The 21,357-nt window shown below is 39.7% G+C and overlaps 1 protein-coding gene across 2 annotated transcripts in view; it reads right to left on the bottom strand.

The window, feature by feature from the left end:
* fut8b (fucosyltransferase 8b (alpha (1,6) fucosyltransferase)) overlaps positions 1 to 21,357 on the bottom strand; it is a 451,073-nt gene that overhangs the window by 42,783 nt on the left and 386,933 nt on the right. The gene's annotated exons all lie outside the window — the stretch shown is intronic.

Raw genomic sequence — 21,357 nt, 5'->3', positions numbered from 1 at the left:
TGTCACTCACTTCTATACGAAAGCTATACGAGGGCTTTTCACGGCAAGTTTGCACACTGCACGCTGAAGTGGACTCGAGTCGGCAAACATTATATATATTTGTAGTGCAGATGGACATTGCGCAGTACATTATATTAGATTGCTAGTTTCTCTTGCGTATGCCACGACTGCAGTGACTTTTCTCACCTCTTATTCAATCTCAATTTGTTATTAAAGGGCCTATGTTTACGCTGTTTGCTGATTTATTTTAAAATGTTGTTTCCTCATCACAAACCTGGATCTGGAGTTGGACCTTACCACAATAATCAGTGATGCATCGATCTTACTTCTCATGTAACTCAAAAAGAGGACACAAAAACTGAAACTCGTGGAAAAACTGATGCTTTCAGCTAAAGTGAATTCATAAACAATTGGAGAAGATGAGTTTTGAACCCCAGGCTCCGACATTATAACACAAAGCTAAACCATTTTTTCATCTAAACATTTAAATTTTGGCATTTAAACTAATAAACTGGGAAAACACTTTGGCTTTGGAGTGTTTAATTATAGATTTTTTTTTTTTTTTTACATCAACCACATCAACAGTAAAAAAATAAAATAAAAATTGTTTGTACAAGAAAAAAAAACTAAATTTTTTGAGTTCCTGGTGCAAAAAAAAAAAAAAAAAAAAAGACAAGTTTTTTTTTTTTTTTTTTTTTTTTTTGAGAGCTGTTGGTGCGGGAAAAAAAACAAAACACGTAGAAAATGGAGCCCAAATGACGTGAATCTTTTTTTTTTTTTTTTGGTTGTCGCTCAGGGCTTCCACGCTACCTAGTGCCTCCACTCAATTTAATTTCTCTTCAGCGATTAAGTCAGGAATCGGAATCCACTAGACGGTTTGAACTCTAAGAACCCCGGAAATTGTAGACTGCGCACCGGCTTGCGAAGAGCTAGACCAACCCGAGTTGCTGCACATGCTATCCTCCTTTGGACTTCCTTTGTCAAATACAAACTTCGCATTTTTTATTGCACCTTTAATTCGCAAGTTCATCTCACAGAAATGAGATGAACATTGAGAGCAACATGTCTGTCTTTGCCGGCAATTACTTGGACACCATTGAGCGTTCCGGCGCATTACATACGTCACGACCAAACAGCAGCGATTGGTTAAATTAAAAAAGTACCCACCTACCGACGAGCGAATGAATGAGTCCTAATGCTGCGAGGTCAGACGGTTTCCATGAAGTGAAACGGTCTGATGAATCAGGCTAAAAACTTTTTTTGCTTGCCACTCTGGGCTTTCATATGTTTAACACACAAACCTTGCATGTTTAAAATGAGCTCTTCTCTTAAATATTCATCTGTCCATTTGTGACTCACTAAATTCTTGGCATCTCGTCCCTGTACTCTGTGTTTTTCCTGAAGAGTTAATTTCATAATCATCAGATGTGATTAGAGCAAATAGTAAAGTTCAGAGACACTCCTAAATCTAACCTTGATCCTAACCCTAATAACCTTAACCTGACTGTAAAAAAATATATTGTCAAAAATCAACATTTGCAGCATAATAACACAAAATGGCTGTGTGGAATAACTCTGGGTTACTACAGGTTTCTTGAAGTTAAATTAAAATCTTTTAAAGACCATTTATATAAAAACGTAACACCTATTTCACGGCTTATTTCACATACCTACCGGCAAAGAAAAACAAAATTCTTGAACACTCTTTTTTTTAGGCTATGTTATTTAACCAAATAATGGTGGCTGACAAATTAAACTTGAGGAGAAATGCAGTATGGAGAAGTTACATACTGCACAAATTTTAAGACCCAGATATAAAAATTCAAGACATTTTCCAGTTTTTTAAGGTATTATTTCCAAATTCCAATCCATATTTCTAAATTCAATGCTTTAAAGACTCTTTTAGACACAGCAGAAACCCCAATAACTGTGTTTGGGGAAAAGATGTGCTACCCAGACGCATCAACACAAAGTCAAAGAAAATCTGGACACGTTTTTGTCATCATTTTAGGTTTAAATTTGCTTTGTCTTGTCAGTCAAGTCTGTTTTTAGACCTGACAGCTCAGGTGAATTGGAAAACACTGATTAAAAGTGGCTTTCCGTGGTTACAATAAAATGTTAAGTCCCACCTCTGGACAAAATGACGAATTTTAAAGGAGTACCACGTCCAGATCTGCAGGTTAAGGCTCTGGGAACACAGGCTCAGGCTTTGTACAAGGCTGTGTACACGATACAACGGCCTGAAAAGTACATCCTGTAATATCAGTTTTAGATGTCCTTAATCTGAAAGTGACTTCTAGCTGTGAGTGTTTCCCAGAATTCTGTACAATACTCAGAAACGAAAGCAATTGTGTAGAGCTACCGAAATCTGGGTGTCAAATTAACTACTCCGAAATGAACATGAACTGACCTTGTGTTTGGCTGTTTGCTATTGTGTGAAAGAATTTAATCGAGTTGGTTTTGAATGCATCACGTATTTTTCTTTTTATTGTAATTATATTTTACTAAAGCTGTGATACTGGGAAATCCGCCTCTCAGTACTGACAGAATGACCTCATGAAGTAATAGTAGCTGACAAAACAGACCAATTCCATAGTGTAGTACTTCGCAGCTGATGTCAGATTAAGTTAGGTTACGTTGCTTTATTTGTAGCTGTAGGTAAATTTGTTTTGCAGATTTGAGAAGCTGGTCCCACATTTTATATTTCATTCATCCACATTATGTACAATAAACACAATTACAGAATAAAGTGTTACAGAGCTCCAGTGCAGAATGGTTTTGTTCCATAAACAATTAGTTAAATTCATCCATCACACTTGGCTAAGATCACAATAAATGTTAAATATATATATTTAAAAAACATAAATTTTCCAAGACAATGTGCTAAAATTGATAGATAAACACATTACAGTTTATGTAAGTATGATAGCAGCTGGAATGAAGCTCCTTTTAACGACAACGAACGTCTAGATCTAAAAGACTTAGATCAGAGGGAAGCAGCTGAAATTCTGAGTTTAGTGGATGTTGCGCGTCTTTTAAAATACTCTGGGACGTCCTCTGTAACTGTCTTGAGTCCAGGCGGCTCTGAGGATGGACAATCGCTTTACCAACTGATTCAGGGAGTTCTTGTTTTTAGCAGAGATGCTCCCAAACCAAAGCCTGATTCATCAGCCGGTTTCACTTCGTAGAAACCGTCTGACCTTCCAGTGTTAGGATTTGTTTGCTTGACGGTAGGCGGGTACTTTTTTAATGTAACCAATCCCTGCTATTTGGTCGTGACGTATGTAATGCTCCACTAACGGGGTTAACTGGTATATTAAGCTTTTCCCAAATCCCGTAGGAAGAAGGACAATAACGTCTTTCCTCTTGATAAAATTCACCAAACATTCTCTTTGTTCCGGCTTTAAATCCTCGATCTGGAGAATTGTTTCAAACACAGAATATATGGCTCTTCTCTGATTGGCTGGTGTCCGAACTTGCACTTCCGGGATTCTTGCAAACTGTCTAGTGCAGGGGTGTCAAACTCATTTTGGTTCGGGGGCCGTATCCAGCCTACTTTGATCCTAAAGGGGCCGGATCAGAAAACTCATGGCATATAAACCCCAAAAACAGCAATAAGTTAAAATATTTGTGCACAGAAAGCAAATCTATTACAGAAATCTTTTTTAATTGATGAACTCTTTCTTTTACAAAATATTATAATATTATGAAAAAAAAAATGCTATTTCAACACAATGTTTTAACATTAACTTGAATGCAAATAGGAATAAGTAAATTTTTCTTGGAAAATCCTGCTCTCGGTGTTCACTTTTCTCATTTTTGACATTTTGCTGATGAGGGTGGCACATTCAACAGTCAAAACGATCGTCCTTTAAGAGCGTTTGGAAAGAGGTAAGTCTTCATTTGTGCTGCTCTGGTGGGAGGGGCCACGTACAGAGGCACGGGAGACACTGCTATGCTAAGTGGAACAGAAAATTACCAATATTTTAATAGAAAATATGATTAAAATATTTTAGTAGAAAATCTGCCGAGGGCCAGATTAAAGGACTTGGAGGGCCAGATCCAGCCCCCGGGCCTTATGTTTGACACCTGTGGTCTAGTGTATTCCGATTCTTGACCTAGTCGCTGGAGAGAAATAAAATTGAGCAGATGCACCAGCCTGGCTACCCAAACCATGAGACCAATGAAAAAGTTACTGATTCCTTAAATATTTTACAGAACACAGTCATCATGGTTTTATATACACGGTAGAAGGACAACTTCCTCAGACAATGAAGGTGGTGAATGGTGGCCTCTTTTACACACAGCAGTACAACATTCCCTGGGGATGTGAAACTGAAAGCACTACTCTGTTAGAGCTCTGTTACTCAAGTTAGATTTTAACCAGAACTTTGTTTTAACACAATCTGACCAAGAAAGAGCTGACTTGGTTGGAACTACAACAGATAAGACGATTTGCGCGTTTAAAAAGTCTCTCACACATAAAATTACTTTTCACAGGCTCCTGAAAAATGTGTTTTTTAAGTCCATTTTGTGCTTTTTCTTGAGCTTTCAGACGATCTTAACTCTTTCCCCCATGAAGACGACATTTGACGACCCCCCTGAACCCTTAATGACGACTTTTGACACCTCCGCCGTATCACTAAAGACGAGATTTGACGACCTTTAGAAATGGCTCGGTTTTTCACATTTAAACAGAGACTGTGATCGGTGGGGGCCACTACAACCCACACTAGACTGACCAATTAGGATTCAAGGATATGTTTTCGCCGATTTTTTCCGAAGTTAATCGAAATAGTGACGATTGTAGCTTCCGGAAAAAACACAACACGAAACACGCGCAATGGAAAGATCGCGGCGCTGCGGCGCACAGTTTTAGAAATAATGAGGAGCGGACGTATTTTATGGATAAGTTTAGAGAAAGTGACTTTTATAGATTTCAAAGTGATGATGTTGAGGGTGATTATAAAGTGGAAAACAGCGACAGAGACGGACTTACAGTGAGTGAATCTTACGAACATGAGAATGCAGCTGATGCGTCTGTGTGGAGTCCTGCAATATCCGAACAAACTATCCGGGCTTTATACTCGATTATGAACCAAAATTGCCCTGAAATCACTCGTGGAAGTCTGTTTTCTTTTATGCAATTATGCTCTATGGGTGTAGCCCTAGTAACATATGTATGGGTTGTTCCTAGTAGGCGTCCAGGGGGGAAAGAGTTAAAATGTTTTCGTCTGCTTTTGCTAATGTGTGTGTCGCGTAACCATGGTAGCTGCTAAACATTATGCCAGTAGAGATACACACAGAAAACCCCCAGTATGGTGTCACTGCGAAGTATCTACATACAGATATTAGAGCCCCGCACTCCCGCGGGACCCGACACAAAACAGTGCGGCGCTCATGGGTGAGATGATAAACTGCAGTCTCGCAAACTAAATATGAGTGTAAAGTAAAATATACAAATGATTAATATATGCCCACCATACATCATTTGTGCTGGATATTTTATTTGGCATTAATAAAAACATTTTAAGCAGCCTAAATTTGCGTACGTGGTCTAATCTCGTGCACATTTTAGACAATTCCTTTGCACTTCTTCTCCGTGTTTGATAGAGCTTAAGAAACAGAACGTCCAAACTTTACAGGATTTGCTGGCAGGAGTGCGACGAAATATTGCAAATTACAATTCTTCGCGGGCACGGGCAGGAGCGGGACAAAAAATTCTGTCCCGGGAAGACCTCTAACAGACGTATAATCTACATTTAAAGATCCAATATTACACAAAATTGACATATGAGCTTGAACCCGTTTTATAATGTTGTTACTTCATCTAAAACATACTCGGAGTTGTGTTTTGTTTCATTCACACATGTTTGAGTAACTCTTTATTATAAATCTTCAAATCTCCAAAGCTCAAAATCCTCTGTCCCGCCTTGTGATGTCATCGAGTGGTCGTTTTTTTCAAGTTCCTTTTACCTTTAGTAGTTCAGTAGAGATTGGGATTCCAGGGCTGAAATGATCCAAATGATTCTAGTGAAGGTGTGCGGAGTTTAAAAACACAGTGACGCACTTTCTGTATCACTGCATGACATCACAGAGTGGAACAGACGGTTTGCAGTTTGGGGGATGAACTAAAATGCCTAAAATCTGCAGGGTTTGTGTGTAAAAAATGTGCTCCAGGTTTGTTTATGATGAGGAAACAACATATTAACGCAGATCAGAAAGTAGCGTAAAATGGACTGTTTAAAATTCACCAACTTTTCAACGCTTTTTGGATATTTTCAGATTTTAAAAAACTCCCAAACTGTGCAAACTTTTCATACTGGTGAGGACAGTTCTACACAGAGTCCACCGTGACTTTTTACCCTTGCTGTAGTGACTGTAACATTTCTCTCCTCGTCCCAGGGGGCAGTCTATACCCAACCGGGACTGTGTGTGCTTTGAACCACAAGAGAGATTTTTTTTTTTCCCTTATATTTTATGGAGTTACATCGACCTGGTTTTCTTCTTTCATATATATATATATACGGTGCAATGTATGTTCACTTTGTAAAGATGGTCTCCAAGGCCCTGTACCTGATTTTTACGGTCTTAAAATCGAGAAAAAAAAAAGAGAACTGGTTCGTTTCCAAAGTTTTTTCTCACTTAACACATTATTAACATCTTAATTATTCACCACGATGAGTTTATAAGCGCTTTTCGCAACTTTTAAAGGCCAGAGTGGAGTTTATCATCACAGTAATTCTAACTTACTGACTTAGTTTCTGGTTCACGGACAATAAAAATGCGTTATAATTATTTGTAGACAACACACAGTGGAGTTATTTTGACCTCAAGAGCTGCTTATACAATATATCTGTACTGGGGTAAGACACATTTTAATATTTTTGAATAAATCAGATACTACCAGGTACAATTTTTTATTAATTTATTTTTTTCCGATCAGTTTATAGATCCCAGATTAAGTTATTTTCTGATCTATGTTCTAATGTTGCTTCCTCATCGCAAACAGACCTGGAGTTTTGTTTTGTTTTGTTTCGTTCACACATTTTTAACACACAAACTCTGCAGATTTAGGCTGAGCTTGATATGACGACGGTCTGAACAGAAGACGCAAAAGTGGCGTCGCCTCTTCACTTTTTATTCCGTGTTTAGACGAGCGTTTACGTGAGGAAATCTGCGTGCATACGGTGACGCAAAAGTGTGGTGAAATTCGATTGGGTATGTACGCCATTCGACATGTTTGTTTCGGTGTGCTGCATCAGGGTATCCCCAGGTTTGACTACCCTAAATTTAAGACTTTTAAGACCTTTTTAAGACCACTTGAATGAAAATTAAGACCAACATCGCACTCAAAAAACACCAGGTTTAATTCTAATAATGACCAACCAACTACCGGGAGAATCTAGAATCTAAGGCTACGTTTATATGATGACGGTCTGAACAGAAGATGCAAAAGCGGCGTTGCGTCTTCACTTTTTATTCCGACATGCTTGTTTCTGTGTACTGTATCAGGGAATCCCCAGGTTTGACTACCCCAAATGTAAGACCTTTTTAAGACCACTTGAATGAAAATTAAGACCAACGTCGCACCCAAAAAACACCAAATTTAATTCTAATAATCACCAACCAACTATCCGTAGAATCTAGAATCTAAGGCTACGTTTATATGATGACGGTCTGAACAGAAGACGCAAAAGTGGCGTCGCGTCTTCACTTTTTATTCCGCGTTTAGACAAGCGATTCGGGAGGAAATCTGCGTGCATACGGTGATGCAAAAGTGTGTGGAATTCGATTGGGTATGCATGCAGGTACGTATGTATGTGACATAAACGTGTACGCGTCAGCAGATCTGACCAGAGTTTTGCGTCTTGGGCAGTGTAGACGGAAACGCTACAGCGGAGCGTTTTCAGCTTTTCCACTCTGGACGGTGGCTTCAGATTTTTGCGTTTTTAAGCCCCAAAAACTGCATCACCGTCTAAACGAAAAGCAATTCCGATAAAATATTTTGTCGTTTTTACCCGCAAGTGTTCTCGTGTAAACAGGCCTATAGGCTGCAGGAATACAGGAAGTGCTCCACTGTGTTTCTAAACTTTACACACCTTTGCTAGAATCATTTGGATGATTTCTGCCCTGGAATTGCCCATTTTTCCTCAAGAAATGGTAAAAGGAGCTGTTAACTAGCACTGCATAACATCACAAGGTGGAACAGAGCATTTTAAGCTTTGGAAATGTAGACGGACTAATAATAAAGAGTTAGTCAAACGTGTGTGAATGAAACAAAACACAACTCCAGGTCTGTTTTTGATGAGGTAACGGCATTATAACATGGCTTAAAGGTGCATTGTGTAACTTTTTGTTTTGTTTCTATGGAGATGTCATTGTTCTACCTGGAATGTTCCATAATATGAAGAGTATTAAACAGCTCTACCTTATATATATTCAATTACAGGTGGTTTTAAAGCTCAAAAATACCTAGAAAAACAATATTTTAACTGTGAACGGGGTCGCCTCTCCACAGATCTGACGTGTAACTTGGTCCGGTTTGGTCTCCGTGAAGATAAAAAGGTGTAAAATCCCAGACTGTGAAACGTTCCAGACAAAGCAATAACATCTCCGTGGAGGAAAACACTTCAATTCCTCCAGCGGGGGAAAGTTACACAATGCACCTTTAAAGCTCAGAAGAGTCATCAAGCTAACCTACTTTACGCAACTCGAGTTAAATCTCCAGTCTCAAGCACAGTCCTCCTCTTTTTTTTCTTCTTTCTCTGATTTTCCACAAGTTTTCCACTCCTCCCTCCCTCTCTCCTCTCTCCATCCGTCTTTTTTTCTAATGCTTTCTTCACATGCATCTCCTCCTCTCCTCCGCTCCGCTGGGAAACTGCTTATTGAAATGAATCGCTGCATGGAACAAAGTTTTCTTTCCTCTCTTTTTTTTTTTCCTCTCTTTTCTTTCTCCCTGATCCTGCCCTGATAGGCTCCTGATAGATCCAGTCTGATGTTGCAACAGAGTGCCTGCGAGCGCTGGCGTTGGCGCGCTGGCGAGGGGGCATACGCGGGGAATAAAAGGCGTGCCGGGGGAACAGACGGCGGGCACGGCGGACGGGGCACTCTGGGCGGATTTGGGTGAGATGAAATAAGCGTATGATATTTATGACTTAACGGTTTCGCAACGGATAGCAGAAATTGCGTGAGGAAAATGCCGTGGTGTTGGATCTTTTGGAATTGGAAAATCAGGTGCTGCTTTATCGTATCATCAAATTTCTCAAAATAACATCGTGGACCATCACAATATATCAAATTACAAATCTCTTTGCTTAAATTAAGAGTTATGGAGCAGTAGTAGCTAAAAAAAGACAGAGGGAACTACATAGACCATGATCCTTTGCTCCATTTCAGTGCAGACGACAAGAAGAAATAACAGTTCTAACACTTTTAAGTCTTAGTTCTTTGGATTAAGTCTTGTCAAGGCATTTTAAGAGGAAAAAGTCGCATATTAACAGCCTCCACAAAATATCGCAATAAATATCGTACTGTGAGATGTATATCGTGAAAATATTGTCCCGAGAGATTTGGATATCATTGCATTCCTAATTGTGAGCCTCCCCACCATATCATGAGCTTTCCTACAATATCTCAATAAACATCATAGCGTGAGATTCATATCGTGATGATATAGTATCGTGAGACGTGGATATTATCGTTACACCCCTACTTGATAATAACAGCAGCGACATTTAAAATCAAAAACGCTTCTTTTATGCCAGTTTCTGATCTATGTTATAATGTTTCCTCATCACAAACAAACCTGGAGTTGTGTTTTGTTTCATTCATACACGTTTAAGACAAAAACTCTACATAATTAGGCTGAGTTCTTCTCTCAAACGGTCATAGAGGAAGTGCTCCACTGTGTTTTTAAACTCCACACACCTTCACCAGGTTCATTTGGATGATTTCAGCTCTGGATGTCTACTGAAGCTGAGGTAAAAGGAGCTGTTAAAGGTTGTAGAAAGCAGCGGTTTTGAATAGGTGAGGCCCGTCTCCCCTGTGAGGCTCCAAAGAGCCACTGGGGAGGCGCAACAATGCAGACTAAACCAGGACTGAACCAGGACTAAAACAGGACGAAAACCAGATTAAACCAGGACTAAACCGAGGCTGAGTGTCGGGAAAGGCCGGGTGTGTCCACATAGACCATGTGACCATGGGCAAAAGGACTGGTGCAGGGGGGGTCCTCCCTCTCTCTCTCAAGTCCAAGATTAGTCCTGGTTTAGTCCTGGTTTAGTCCTGGTTTAGACCTGGTTTAGACCTGGTTTAGATCTGGTTTAGACCTGGTTTAGACCTGGTTTAGACCTGGTTTAGTTCTGGTTTAGATCTGGTTTAGACCTGGTTTAGACCTGGTTTAGTTCTGGTGTCCTACTGATGTTCAGTGATGTTAAAAGTTGCCTCAATTAGGCCTGCATGAAATTGGAAAGTATAAGCTGTTGCAAAAATCGTTTATGAATGAAATTACAAGATTAAAAAAATATATTATCAGTTGTTATTGAAACTCATCATTGCCAGGAACACAAAAGATGCATTTACTCCAAAGGCCTGTGTGGGGGAGGGCAGGCGGAGGCTCACATTAACCCAATTAAAAAAAAAAACTTTTTCCAAGGAAAGAGAAATACAGCGATTGTTTGTCTTTTTTCAAATGTTGCACATGTGTGACACCACCGCCCTCCTCTACTGCTCCCTACATAAAAACACCTCTTCCCGCCTCCTGCTTAGGCTAGAAATCATGCTTGTTTACAGTCGGTGCATGTTCAGAATTGCTGTTTGAAGTTTCCTGTCCAGAAATAATTCATCGACCAACGCTTCAGTCTTTAGACCCTTCACCTGCTTCAGTCGCGCCATCGCTGGAAGGAATCTCCAAGGATCACCTCAGTTTGGCTTCGCTCCTTTTCCCCTTCTCTTCTTCTTTCAGCGACCTAAAAAATGGACTTTCTTTTTTCAGCGAACTGGTCGTGGATTCTTGCCTCCCATCGCAACAAACTTTGTGCAAACTGCGACGAAGTGACAGTTCGAAAAAGCGACCAAGAACTGCCACATTTGTTGAGTAAACAGCTTGTTTATGTGGAATGCGTGAGGAGCAAACGTAAACCGCGTAATCCCAGTGCGCCGGCGAGTCAGTTACACTAGAAACGTAAGGAGTTTGATTGACAACCTAACCTAATGTTTATCTGGCCCCACCACGTCCACAGTTGATGGATTTTCGTTCTTTTTGTTTTGTAATTACAAGACGGCTGCAGCTTTATAATGCTTAGTTTGATCTTTCACTGACAATCTGAAACTTAAAAACAAAACAACCTTTAACTTAAAAACTACCGCTTCATGACATTACAAGGTGGAAGAGAGCAAACTCAAACATCCGAATGAAACAAAAACACAAGTCCGGGTTTGTTTTTGACGAGGTAACAGCATTATAACACGACTTAAAGCTCACAAGAGTCAATTTTGCGTAATATAAAACCTTAAACTAAATGCTCACTGAAAAAAATTGCAACACTGATGCTTCAAACTGATAAAAAAAAAATCATTATGTTTTTAAGATACAGTGTGAATAGACCTTTCCGAACACATTGATATAAACTCTATAGCAGACACAAGCACAATATGTCTTCTTTTAAGTGTACGTTTTGACGCAAAAGTGTAAGAAAAATGATTTGGTTTGAATAAAAATACAGGTTTATCACTTCATCTCTCCATCTCCTATATCTCTCCTCTTCAGAAAACTCAGGAGGAAAGTACGGCTACTGTTTGTGTCTCCACGGTAACCACACAACACTGAATTTCCTTTCAATTCGTAGGCAAACGTTTCCACTTCATTTTCAAGGCAGTTTTATCTATGTATTCATCTTTGTATTCCTTCCGGCAAGTATAGGGACCGGCGGAACGGGCAGTCACCATAAACCGTGTATCATTCGTTCGTTTGCTTTTTAAAATAGATTCAAAAATAAGAAACCAAAAAAACAACAAAATTTTCTTCATTATTTGTCTCCAAAAAGAATGATTTGTTTTTCAGTTTTCGGTTTTGTATTTAAATGAATAATGGAAAAAATGGATAATAGACGTTTCCCGTTTCTGTGACTTAAACTGTGATGCTGGACTGAAACAGGACTAAATCAAGTCTAAAGCAGAACTGAACCAAGACTAAACTAGGTCTACCCTAAACCGTTCTCAGTCCAGGCCTCAGTCCTGGTCTCAGTCTGAGTCTGAGTCCCGATCTGGTCCTGGCCTCAGTGCTGGAGTGGTCCTGTTGTCTAATTCCTGGTCTGAGTCCCAGTCTGGTCCCAGTCTGAGTCTCGGTCTCAGTCCTGGTCTCAGCCCGGATCACTCGGCAGTTCCTCCAGACCCGTCCCGACACTCCTGGCTCAGTTCTGGTTCAGTCCTGGTTTAGTCCTGGTTGAGCACTGAGACCGGGACCAGACCAGGACTGAGACCAGGACTAGACAGGGACCAGACCAGGACCAGGCTGGGACTGAGGCCGGGACTGAGGCTGGGAGCAGACCAGGCCTGAGACCGAAACCAGACTGGGACCAGACCAGGAACGAGATTGGTTCAGTCCTGGTTCAATTCTGGTTTAGACCTGGTTTAGACCTGGTTTAGTCCTGGTTTAGTCCTTGTTTAGTCCTGGTTAGTTTAGTCCTGGTTTAGTCCTGTTTTAATCCTGTTTTAGTCCTGGTTCAGTCCTTGTTTAGTCCTGGTTTAGACCTGGTTTAGTCCGGCATCTCAGTTTAAGTCACGGAAACGAGAAACGGCCGTTATCCATTTTTTCCATTATTCATTTAAACATAAAACCGAAAACTGAAAAACAAATCATTATGTTTTTTCTTTTTGGTTTTGGAGACAAATAATGAAGAAAACAGCTGTTTTTTCATTTTCTTATTTTTGGTTTTATTTTGAAAAATGAATGAATGATACACGGATTCACCATGGAAAAGTGACAGAAGAAGAATCAAGCGTATAGCCAGAAATATTATCATTGGGTCCTTGGGCAAGACACTTCACCCTTTGTTGGATGAAACAATATTTGCAACGAATATAGAAAAATGGACTGTAGTTTTGCAGAGAAATATGGTGAGAGTTTTGAGACGGTCCAATCAGACGCTTATTTGTAGCTCAAGTTTAAAATGTATAAGACGTCTTTCGAATCATTCAGAAAAAAATCCATAACTTCTTTTAACTCAGATCCACGAGTTTAGTGCTTCGCTCGTTCATTCTGCAGAAATCTGTGCTGTCAGTCAATCCTCTGTGTGTTTTTTTTTTCCCCCTCTTAAGCTGCAGCGTTTGTTTTGACACGCACTGGTCATGTTTTTCTCGGATTGGTTAATCTGCCTGTCAGTCATCCCCTCTGAGACAGGAAACGGCTCCAGACTAAAGCGTCTTTGTATTGTATTGTGAAAATGTGTATTGGTGGTTTTCAGATTCTAGAGTGAGATGAGGAAAGAGCCAGATTTTCCTATCGATTACATTGCACTTTGCCATGAAATCGTCAAAAGGTAAATTCAGAAAAGCTTGAACCTGATCATTTCTATTAGTGACGTCAGTGGACACATTTTTATATTGCGTTTTTTGTGTTTTCCAGGCACTTGAAACGCTTTACAACAAGGAACCACTCACCGATTCACACACGTTCATACACCAGTGTACACAGGTGGGTTAAGTGTCTTGCCCAAGGACACAACAACATCATTCATCTGTGGAATCACACTGCCAACGTGTGGGTCATAGACTTAGATTAAGACAGACTTTTTTGATCCACAAAGGAAATTACTTGGGTCTGTGGATCCGACCGCTCAACCAGTGATGTTTATGTCGAAAGTGGGATTCGAACGGCCACTGACAACAATGACAACAAAAATCTGCATTTTAACAATATTCATTCATCCATCCATTTGTATTAAGTATTATTGGTCTGTCCTGGGTCTTCCTCGGGGCCTCCTCCTGGTGGAACATACCCGGAACATCTCTCAAGGGAAGCGCCCAAGCCTCAGCTGCTCCTCTCGACGTGGAGGAGCAGCGGCTCTACTCCGAGCTCCTCCAGTGTGACTGAGCTCCTCACTCTATCTCTAAGGGAGCGCCCAGCTACCCTGATTTCGAACACTTTTATCCGCGATCTCATCCTTTGGTCATTACCCAAAGCTCATGTCCATAGGTGAGGGGAGGTGATGGATTCAACATTTATATTAATCTCACTGTGTATGTAATGGTAATGTAATATTCACTTTTGTTTACTCAATCTTATTATAATCAATGTATCAATATGTGTACTTAAACAATTCTGTTTCTGAGTATTGCAGATTTCATGTTTTGCAGAAGGTCATGAAGTCCTATCAATTCAATAACAGGAAACATCTTGGGCGACCATTGCTTAAGGAGGATAAACTAAGGAGGATGAAATGAGGAAGGGCAGACTGACCTTAACTCTGGCCTGAACACACTGTATTGAAGTGTTATTTTTGTGTTTCCTGTAAGCAAAAAAGGAACTACTCCTTTAATGTTTAATGTTTTGCATGTTCCCCCTCCCGTTCTGAGAGGAGTAGTTCCCATTGTAACTAGGGGTCCTAATATTGAATAAAAGGCGTGGAGAAACGAGAGAAGGCTTTAGAGAGTATTGGGTGAACAGCTAGTTACATGTAACTAAAGTCCTTCTCCCGGTACTCCCTCCACGCGTGTAAAAGATATTAATCTCTTGTCTTCTCTCTTGTTATTGAATATTGAGTATAGGTGTAAAGGTGAACCTATCAGGAGGAACATAGCTTGAGCGGTAAATCGAGAGCTTTACGTTTTGGCTCAGCTCCCTCTTCACCACAACGGTTCGATACAGCGACCGCATCACTGCCGTCACTGCACTGTTTCTGGGCTGGCCTGGGAAGGCCTTGGGGTCCCCCTGGAGGAGCTGGAGCAAGTATCTGGTTGAAGAAAGTCTGGGGAGTCCCTGCTTAGATCCAGCCCCGGATAAGCGGAAGAAAATGGATGGATATTATTGGCCTATTGATATTTCAACATGCTGAGAGGTGTTCTACATGTATCTGTATTGGTAGAGGTTAACGTGATGATACAAAAACATTCACAAAAGCTGCCAAAAAAATCTGATTTAAACAACACATTTTCAGGAGCCCATGGTCTATACGAGCATTCCTGGTCCTGCTTAGGAGTTTGAATTCCAAGAAAAAAGGTGAGTGACTAACTAAAAAACTGCCAGGTAGATTGCGGCTGTAGTTTTATGTGTGAGAGAACAGAATTGAGAAACGGGACCAAACCAGGACCAGACCAGGACTGAGACCGGTTTAGTCCTGGTTCAAGTTCTGGTTTAGACCTTGTTTAAACCTGGTTCAGTCCTGTTTTAGTCCTGGTTCAATCTGGCATCGTGGTTTAAGTCACGGAAACGAGAAACGGCCGTTATCCATTTTTTTCCATTCTTCATTTAAACACAAAACCGAAAACTGAAAAAAACGAATCATCAGTTTTTTCATTTTGGTTTTGGAGACAAATAATGAAGAAAATAGTTAGTTTTTTCGTTTTCTCATTTTTAAAACAATATTGGCAACGAACACAGAGAAATTGGACTGTAGTTTTGTAGAGAAAGACGGTGAGAGATTTGAGATGGTCCAATCACAGACTCTTTTAAACGCTTAAAAAGTATAAAAACATCTTTTGATTCATTCAGAAAAAAGTCATTTTTTTTTTTTAAACTCAGATCCACGAGTTTTATGTGTGAGACACTTGTTTAACAGCACAAATCAGCTCATCTGTTGTAGTTCCAATCGTGTCAGATCTTTCTGGTCCGACAGCCTTAAATTAAAGCTCAAATAAAGTCTAACTTGAGTAACAGAGCTTCTAACAGAGTAGTGCTTTCAGACGACATCAGCCGCGAAGTACCAATACGCAACCTTGTCTGACTTCAAATGTAAATGTGATCAGTCCGATGCGTTAAAAAGTGACGTTATTTATCATTTTGGTGTGAAACTTTTGGATAGCTCTGCGGCGTTAAGTAAGTTTAAGCTGAATTCTCGTACAAACTTCAATAATTACACGAGGAGGACTTATTTAATCCTGTCATCAGAACATCGGCAGAAGTAGATCCAGGTGCAGGTAATCAAGGCAGTTTTAAAGGCACGTCTCTTCAGCTTCAGGAGAGGCTGTCACATTAATATGCTACGACATTTGAAGAAAGCCGTGCGGGGAGTTAGAAGTACTTCATTTTATGTTTTAATTTTAATTTTAAAGGTGCGTTGTGTCCACTTTTTTTCAAGGAAATGTGATCAGTTTGTCTGGAAAGTTTCACGGTTTGGCGTGTACTTTTCTATCTTCGTGGAGACCAAACCAAACCAAGTTACAGGTCAGATCTGCGGAGAGGCGACTCAGCTCACAGTCAGAATGCTTGTTTTTCTAGGTGTTTTTGAGATATAAAGCCACCTCCAATTGAATAAATGTAAAGCAGAGCTGTTTAATGTCAGACTGTGGAACATTCCAGGCAGCGCAACGACATATCCATGGAAACAAGAATAATAAACAATAAATATGTAATCACGTAGCTTCAACGTAAATTTAGCTGCATTTCGTCCATTTTCATACTTACATTCTAGAGATTTATCTGTCAAATGTTACTTACACTAACAGTCAAAAGTTTTAGGACACCACACTTTTTCCGTTTTTTTATTTTTTACTGTTGACCAAAATGTATTCTAAACTTTTGATTCATGAAAGTGTCCATCTTTGGCAGATATAACAGCTGAACACACTCTTAGCTCGTTCTTTTTACAATAGAAATCAAATATTCTTCAGAAAGTTCTTACCAAGTCTGTTGCAGAAGTTCCCATAAATGTGTGGCACTTGTAGGTTGTTTGTCTTTCACTCTTCTGTCCAGTTCATCCCAAACCAGCTCGATGGGGTTTAAGTCTGGACACTGTGCTGGACACTCCATGTTTTCAAGTTTAACATCTTGTTCTTTTTTCCTGAGGTAGTTTTGGCAGAGCTTGGACTTGTGTTTTGTATCTTTTATCTTTTTATAACCTCTGGCTGTTCAGTTCTTACCTTTGTATCATTTCAAGCTCTTCACTGGACTTGAGTCGTGTCCTTTAGTCCGACAGAAGTTGAGTCGCGTCAGGAAACAAGGAGCGAGCTGTTTTGTGAGCGCTTAGTTTATACAAATTAGCCACGTTTTTTTAAGTTATCGTTTACAGACACAGAAACGACGTGTCTGGACTCAAATCATTTCCGATACGGTGATACTGTGATTCGTTACAGTGTAAAGGTAGCTTAAGTTAAGAAAAACAACAATTCTTTGCACTTACAATAAGAAACTAAATCAAATGTTGCTTGAATTAAGAAAAACACACTTATTCCACTGGTAGATAATGTTACTTGTCAAGTTGAATCTACTCAAATAAATTAAAATGTTCTTAATTTAAGCGATTTTACCTTACCTAGATATAGTTTTTTGCAGTGAAGAGCGCGATATAAGCAGAGGCTGAACTAGCACACTCCAACTGAACCAAAACTATAAAAGGCTTTGTAATTAAGAACAAATTAGCGTCAGCATTTCTCAGAGTGAAAGCTGCACACAGATAGATCATGTTTATGGACTTTAACATCTTACATCTGGTTCCTTTAAGCAAACATTCAAATTAACAGTGAAATGATTAAAACAACTGTCAAGCACACTTTCTTTGAATCTTAAGCATCTTCTGAAAGCCGAGATTCCCCAATGAGCGAGCCTTACGAGAGCTAAGTGCGCTAATGAGCAATTTTCAATTAAGCATCACACGGCCACAGCCTCGAGCTTCACCTCCCCGGGGACGAGACAAAGCATCGCAAATCAAAGCCTACTGTGAAGTCCAACCACATGTCAACAGAAACTCAATCAGGCAAAACACGACGTCCTAGGAGAGTTTGGGCAACAAGAGATGGAAGACGAGTTACTCAGAGTCCAAGGAGGTGATTGTGGAGATAGAGCCAACGTCTTATTTCTATGTTCAGACTAAAGGGCTTAATACTCAATTTGGATTTTTTTTTTTCAAGGTTGTTCACATTTCCAATTAAATGCGACTTGTATGTGATCTCCAGTGTGAACTTTAAACGCCCCAAAAGTGTCCCGCATGAGCATTGGAGGAAACTACGACGTCAAACGCAGCAAACGAGCTCAGTGTTTACGGAAGTCGCCTAAACGCTGGGCTTGTCTCGCAAAATATGGTCCGGTTCTTCGTAAAAATGGACAGGTTACACGTCCACGGCTGATTCGTTCGTTTGAGTCTTTAGCCTCCTTGTATTTGGCTCGCAGGATCTTTATTTTTCATCGACAGTGGAGCCAGGATCGCCTGTAGCCGCGCTCAAACATTTCTTTGGCAATCATTTCAAAAACCGCCCGGTTCCAGTAAGACCCCTCCAACTTGGCATGAATACAGCGATCCCTCCAAATATTCATAAACTCACTAACCTCGCTTTCCCTCCGTTGATGAGACTCTGAGCCTGACGTGTAGGTGGGATGAATGTGACCTGCCCGTTCACACTGAAGTCGCACGTCAAAAGATCGGATATGTATCGGTTTTAGGAGCACATATCCAAGTGGCCTTGCTCTGTCATCTGTGTCGTTCAGACTGTCATTAAAAGATCAGATACAGGTCGCATAGGGGCGAAAAAAATCTGATTTGGGTCACTTCAGGCTGCAGTCGGAACATGACCTAATTCCTCTCCTTGATTCTGCAGGAAGTGGGTGAGGAAGTCCCGCCCACAGAGGAGATACAGTGAGGAGAGAGGATATAAACTCCTCACTGAGACCAAGGAAGTCTGATTCTTTTATCTGATGTCTGCTCCTGAAGTGTCCCTCATGTTTACTCCTTCCTTCCATGTGGTTTCTTTTTTTTTTTTTGGTACACCACTATGACCAGGGCTGGGTTTCATTAAGAAGTTGGTGATGCGATACATACGTCGATACATAGACCACAATACGATACATATCTCAATACAGTGAGCTTTAGGTTCGATACGATATATTTCAAAACGATTCGATACGGTTCAATGAAAAAATAAAGGCTAAATCATTTAAAATGATAAAAATTTGCTTGGAAGGACTGACATATTTTATAGAAATATTTACCTTTCATTTTGAAGTAATATTAAAGTATTTGGAAGAAAAAAGCTGACAAATTATGCAAAATCATGCACCTTCTACTTGCTTGCACAATTTTCCCTCCGTTACTTTTCCCTCCTTTCTTATAAAAAATCTCATTACTCAAAAAGTAACAACAGTAGCAACAAAACTGTAGTTCTGTAATGAAATAATTAAGTAAAATATACCAAAAATACTCTTGGCGATATATTGATACAGCAGCCCACGATATCGATACTGTATCATCACATTAAACAATACGATATATCGATATTTTGACCACTAATCAATTCCGCTCCAACTCACTTTCTACTGAACGTGTCAGAAGTGTCATTTTGGTCTTAAAATGTTCGTATTAACCCACTCTACATGATCCTGATGTTTTTATTTTACTATTTTGTCCATGAATCAAGGTATGAACATAAATACCAGAGAAATCAGCTTCTTTCCCCAAGATCGCCAATGAGCAGGAAGGGACGTTACCTTCAACAACCTCGCTCAGGATTGGCTCTTTGTTTGCTTTGATACTTCAAACTTCCAAATATGGATCTTGGCTCAAAATTCGGCACTACAACCGCTAACCTCAAACTACTTTAGGACTAACTTCTGGGTAAGACTTTTACAAAGGCCGTACAGATATGGAACAAGAATATTAGGCCAGCCAGACCCTTTCTATTAGACTCAATTATCTCCCTAGTTGATTGCAGCTAAAATGACAACCATTTAAAAAGCCATTTAACATTTCATATCTCCAACAAGAGTATAATTTTCTCAAACAATGGCACAAAATCCAACGCGTGAAAGTCCTCGTACAAAATGCACTCATTGTATATAGACATTTAGGCGCAATTACAAAGACAGAAGAGACTAAATCATACAAATATATTATTCTGTACGACTGTTTGAAAACAATTTAATCAATCATGTGCTAAACACAGAAGCTTAGCATTAAACTTTGTAAATAGAAAGAGCTTTCCTTATTTACTCAATGGGATTTTAATGGGTACACTTCACATTTTCCATACGTTTAATAGCGCTCGGAGTTAAGAGCGATGCCATGGAAACATCAATAGGACGCTTACGGAAGTTTGCATCGTGGAAGATTATAGGCCATTACTTAATCACTCTCAGCAAAAAGGTCTTCAGACATGGCATCTGGTTTATAAAAAGATGGGGAGAGGAAATTCCAAGCTCATTACTGTATTCCTGAGATGAAGATGGAAGATGTAATGGAAATGCAAATGGGTAAGAAATTAAACCTGCATCCACATTTCCGATCTTTTCCCAGATATTTAAGTTACTCTACAATTTCATTCTTCCCTTTGTGGATTCAGTCAGCTTTTAAATAAACGGTAAGTCAGACAATCAACAAGTTTATGTGGGGAAAGTGCACAACCTTGACTAACAAGAGCATGCAAACAATTGATTATTGAATGGACTGTACCGAGCACCCTCTTGTTGAGAAGAAAAAAATGTAAAAGTAACAGTACAACACACAGCAATTTGTTCAACCTGTACACAAAACACTTCAACGAACCCATAATAACCTCCACAGTTTTATTTGAGATGTTTTCTCTTATTTTTCATATAAATGTGAAGCACTTTCTGTAGAAACACAAGGCCATTGCTGCTCAAGTGAAATCTTCAGCGTACATATCATAGAAAAAACTTAACCAGCGGGGGCCAGATCAGCTCATTTAAAATGGATTTAACAAGTCTGAATAGTTAAATTTAGTAGTCATAATTAGGTTTAGATGAAGTCAACCTGGACTGAACCAGGACTAAACCAGGTCTAACATAGGTCTAAAAAAGCATTTACCTGGATCTAGATAAAATCAGGCCAGAATATACAATTCTGAACGTCCTTCTGTCTTACTGTCTTAACATCTATCTATTTAGAGTCTATATCTAAACTAACCTAAATACGGCTTAAACCAAAAGTGAACCAGGTTTATTCATCTTATTGTGGAACTTGTGTTATTATGGAGGTGGTATTATTTCACACAGGGCTGCCGATCTCCACAGTAAATAAGTTCATAAACACTGAATATACATTTTCTCACATTCTCCTTTGAAATGAAAAGGATTCTTGTTTATCTGGTAGCGCCATCACCCAGAAAGTGAGGTTTAGTCACATTTACATTAAAAGTGGGTGGGGCAAAAAAGTTCAATACGTGAAACATGGACTTGGACTATATTGAAACCAG

The sequence above is a fragment of the Boleophthalmus pectinirostris genome, unplaced genomic scaffold (assembly GCF_026225935.1).
Source record: "Boleophthalmus pectinirostris isolate CB_2022bp ecotype Guang Dong unplaced genomic scaffold, ASM2622593v1 HiC_scaffold_13, whole genome shotgun sequence".
Taxonomy (NCBI): domain Eukaryota; kingdom Metazoa; phylum Chordata; class Actinopteri; order Gobiiformes; family Gobiidae; genus Boleophthalmus; species Boleophthalmus pectinirostris.
The sequence above is the reverse complement of the archived record's forward strand: the minus strand, read 5'-3'. Positions and strand labels throughout refer to the sequence as shown.